Below are 5,181 nucleotides of genomic sequence, written 5' to 3'. Positions count from 1 at the left end.
GTGGACCTCATTAGATGCAGCTTGGACTTGGCATACAGTTGAGGAGAGTGTTTTCAAGCTTATTAAATCGCATCACGTGTAACTGGTTTTTTTTGGCAGTGAGGAGAAGTCCTCCTGTGCGTGTGTGCAGCCACTTCTCTGAGGAAAGCGGGTGGGAATTGGTGCCAAGGAGCTGTAACATCCAGCCTTCAGTGGAGAAGTCTGATGTGAGGACAAGTGATGCAAGGCCCAGGGGGCCGATCAGAGAAATGGTGGGGGTGGGGGGCGAGCAGCAAGGTTGTCCATAGAGTGCCCGGCCTCAAGGCACTGCTTTTCCTACCCGCCCATATCTGCTTAGGTCACCCTCTGGATCAATATCAATTGGAGAATGCTGCTATCACTTCTTCAGCAAACTGAAAAATAATTTTTAAAAAAGCCTTTAAAATGCAAACCTCCTTTTTTTATTAAGTACTCATTGAAATCTTCCTCTTTAACTATTGACCTGAAACCTCTCCAATTAGCTGTAGAAGTCTTGAAGACTTGAAGAAAATTGTGGGAAGAGACAACTCACATGAGGGATTTCTGCCTTGTAATGAGCCCCATGGTGTGTTTGGTGCCGAGTCCGTGGACTTGCAATGCTGAGAGGAGATTGCACAAACTGCTCAAGGAGTCAGAGTCAGAAGTAAACGCCGAAGTTTCGTGGAGTATTAATGGGCCCCACTGAGGGCCATTACCAACACAGCCTCCGCAAGGACTCGTTAGAGCAGAAAACTGGAGGCAGTGATGAGAGGCAGGCAAAGGCAAAGTGCTGGTGGCTCTGATGCTGAGTAAAGTTTTGATGTGTTTTACGAAGCAGGAAGGACAAGGCCGGACCCCAGTGCCTGGGAAGGGAGCTCCTGTCCATCACGCGTGGCTCAAGGCTCTCCCTGGGGCAGTGGGATGTGGGGTGTGCGATGCTGAGTGAAGGACAACAGTATGACACCTCCCACCCCCCTCGGGGGATGCGAAGAGGAAATGAGGCCCCGGTGCCATGAGGACAATGTGGGTCCTCATAGACCTCGGTGGCAGAGACGACGGCCATAGACAAGGAGACAAAGGCCTCAGTTCTGTTGGCGCCTTTCAGCCTTGCCAGCACCCTTGGCCATCTCCACCATCGGCTGCCCTATGCTGACCCACGACTGTGCCCGGTTCCCTGCACACTGTAGGCATCCCACCCACTTCCTTGCCTTCTTCTCACCCTGGCATGTCCCTGCTGATGTCTCTCCGTCCTCTCTGGCTGTTCCTTGAAACATAAAGCCATGGGCTAATCCAGACTCCCTCTGAGTGTCCTGTTGCACCACAGCACTACCCTCAGAGTGGTACTTCTGTCTCCTCATGTCCAGTCTGTACCTCCCTATCTGCAGTTTATGATGGTTTTCCTTTCTCGTGCTTTTTCCTACTGCCAAAAAATGTGCCATCGTTACTGAAACAACTTTCAAGCTGTCTCGAGCTCCTACTATACTTTCCTGAGCCTCCACTTCACCAGGCCAAAGCAGCCCACGTCTCTTAGCCTCTCCACACACAGCCCTTGACCCTGCCTTAGCTGACCTCTGGGTCCTTTCCAGCTCCTCCCCACTCCTCCAGAACAGGGAGCCCCACTTGAGGCCACACTATTGCAGATGTGGCCACACCAGCGCTGAATCAAGGTGGAGATTACTCCCCTTGCCTGGGTGGCCACGCTCCTCCCAGTGCAGCCCAATATGCACAGGACCATATTCGCATTTAGCACTACTGGCTCCTATGGCATCCCTCGTAACGCTCAGACCCTTCTCCTCGAGCTTGCTCCTACCCAGTCAGGTCTGAGCCTGCCTTGATGAGGACATACTAGTTAAATGACATTGCAAGCCAAGATCGGTATTGCCATGGTGACCATCCCAGAAATACCAAATGAGGGTACAAAGCAGGCAAAACCAGGGCCGATGAGGAAAGGTTAAACAGGGGTGGGCTGTTTGTATGGGAGGGCATGAGGATGATCAAAGGGCAGAACCTGTGAGGCACAAAAGAGGGAAAAAGGAAATACAAGGTGAAGCCAAGGATAAGGTCATGGCTGTTTGCGGGTATCTGCCAAGCAGCCCTTCACCTGAGAAAGATGACTGGAGCGGGACACAAAGCTGCAGCTGATCTGACCATACTTAGGTCTGACTTATTTCCATGGTCACGGGGAACCTGAGTGCTCTCCCTACCATCATCAAGGGAATGGGCAGCATGGGCAACTAACAGGAGGAGCTGGAAGCTATTGTGCAGCAGGAAAACTATGATATAGTTGCCATCAGGGAAACATGGTGGGATGACTCGCACAACTGGAGTGCTGCAATGGATGGCTATAAACTCTTCAGAAGGGATAGGCAAGGAAGGAGAGGCGGTGTGGTAGCCCTGTATGTCAGGAGTGTTTTGATTGTCTAGAGCTTAATGATGGTGACGATAGGATTGAGTGTTTATGGGTAAGAATCAGGGGAAGGCCAACAAGGCAGATATATGGTGGGAGTCTGTTATAGACCACCCAACCAGGATGAAGAGGCAGACAAAATATTCTATAAGTAGCTGGGATAAGTCTCACAATCGCTAGCCCTTGTTCTTGGCGGGGACTTCAACTTACCAGATGTCTGCTGGAAATACAATACAGCGGAGAGGAAACAGTCTAGGAGGTTCCTGGAGTGTGTGGAAGAGAACTTCCTGACACCGCTGGTGAGGGAGCCGACTAGGGAAGGGGCCCCGCCGGACCTATTGTTTGCGAACAGAGAAGGACTCGTGGATGATGTGATGGTTGGAGGCCGTCTCGGGCACAGCGATCACAAAATGATAGGGTTTTCAATTCTTGGAGAAGTAAGGAGGGGGGTCAGCAGAACTGCCACCTTGGACTTCCAGAGGGCAGACTTTGGCCTCTTTAGGAGATTGGTTGACAGAGTCCCTTGGGAAGCAGTCCTGAAGGGCAAAGGAGTCCAGGAAGGCTGGGCATTCTTCAGGAAGGAAGTTTTAAAGGCGCAGGAGCGGGCTGTCCCCATGTGCCAAAAGACGAGCCAGCGGGGAAGATGACCGGCCTGGCTGAACAGAGAGCTTTGGCTGGAACTCAGGAAAAAAAGGAGAGCTTATGACCTTTAGAAGAAGGGGCAGGCAACTCAGAGATGTCATGAGGTTATGCAGGCAGAAAATTAGAAGGGCCAAAGCCCAACTAGAACTTGATCTGGCACTTAATCCGGGTACTGCTGTAAAGGACAATAAAAAATGTTTCTATAAATACATTAGCAACAAAAGGAGAGCTAAGGAGAATCTCCGTCCTTTATTGGATGCAGGGGGAAACACAGTGACAACAGCTGAGTAAAAGGCTGAGGTACTCAATGCCTTCTTTGCCTCAGTCTTTAACAGTCAGACCAGTTGTTCTCTAGGTACCCAGGTCCCGGAGCTGGAAGACAGGGACGGGGAGCAGAATGAAGCCCCCATAATCCAAGGGGAAATGGTGGCGACCTACTACACCATTTAGACGCACACAAGTCTATGGGGCAGGATGGGATCCATCCAAGGGTATTGAGGGAGCTGGCAGAAGTGCTCACCAAGCCACTTTTAATCCTTTATCAGCAGTCCTGGCTAACCGGGGAGGTCCTAGTTGACTGGAGGTTACCAAATGTGATGCCCATCTACAAGAAGGGCCGGAAGGAGGATCTGGGGAACTACAGGCCTCTCAGTCTGACCTCAGTGCCGGGGAAGGTTATGGAGCAGATCATCTTGAGTGCCATCATGCGGCACGTACAGGACAACCAGGTGATCAGGCCCAATCTGCATGGGTTTATGAAAGGCAGGTCTTGCTTGACTAACCAGATCTCCTTCTATGACAAGGTGACTTGCTTAGTGGATGAGGGAAAGGCTGTGGATGTGGTCTACCTGGACTTTAGCAAAGCCTTTGACACCGTTCATGTGGTGTATGATTGCACGGACTCTCACATAAGCATGCGCAGAATCCTTTATTGTTACAATACAGGAGAATATATCCTTTACCATAATGGGGAGGTCCCGCTGTCTCCCCCAATCATCACCCAATTCTTACCCCTTATTAACTAAGAAAAACAGTCTCTCTTCCTTTTGGCAAGGATCCACACGACTGCTCTCAGATCCGCTTATTCTCACGGTTAACCAGTCACACAATTCTCTTGATGTTTTCAGTTTCGTTGCAGAGAAGACAACTAAGGCAGGTGTTCAGGTCTTATCTCAGGCCTGTGTGCGCGTCTGCTAGTTCTCGGCGCACAGGCCAAAGTCCTGTCTTATCTTGGCCGAAACTCCCAAGTCCACAATTCTTCTCCACACGTTCAGTAGGCCGTGAGCCGTCCCTCACTACAAGAAGGACATGGAGGTGCTGGAGCGTGTCCAAAGAAGAGCAACAAAGCTGGTGAAGAGTTTAGAGCACAAGTCTCAGGCGGAACAGCTGAGGGAACTGGGGTTGTTTAGCCTGGAGAAAAGGAGGCTGAGGGGAGACCTCATCGCTCTCTACAACTACCTGAAAGGAGGTTGTAGCGAGGTGGGTGTTGGTCTCTTCCCAAGGAGCCAGTGATAGGACGAGAGGAAATGGCTTCAAGCTGCGCCAGGGGAGGGTTAGATTGGATCTTAGGAAAAATTTCTTCACTGAAAGCCTTGGAACAGGCTGCCCAGGGAAGCGGTTGAGTCACCATCCCTGGAGGTGTTTAAAAGACGTGTAGATGAGGCGCTTAGGGACATGGTTTAGTGGTGGAGTTGGCAGTGCTAGGTTAACGGTTGGACTCAATGATTTTAAAGGTCTTTTCCAACCTAAACGATTCTTACGATTCTATGAAGAGCCCTGTAGCAGATGGAACACAGAATCCTTCAGGCTGGACCTCACCTCAGGAGGTCTCTAGCCCAATCTCCTGCTCACAGCAGGGTCAGCTATCAGGGCGCACCAGCTTGCATAGAACTTTATTAATTTGGGGCCTGAAAACCTCCAAAGATGGAGATGGTACCAGCTCTCTGGGAAGCCTTCTCCTTGCTCATTGGCTCTCATCCTCCCATCATGCACCACAGTGAAGAGCCTGACTCTTCTGGTTACCCTCTAGAAGGTGTGAGAAGGCTGTTCTTCGGTCTCCCCAAAGCCTTCTTTTCTTCTGACTGAACAAATCCAGCTCTTTCAGCCTCCCACAGTGAGAAAGTTGACCTTATAAA

Source organism: Calonectris borealis, unplaced genomic scaffold (assembly GCF_964195595.1).
Source record: "Calonectris borealis unplaced genomic scaffold, bCalBor7.hap1.2 HAP1_SCAFFOLD_160, whole genome shotgun sequence".
NCBI classification, from domain to species: Eukaryota; Metazoa; Chordata; class Aves; order Procellariiformes; family Procellariidae; genus Calonectris; species Calonectris borealis.
Note: the sequence above shows the minus strand (reverse complement) of the source record.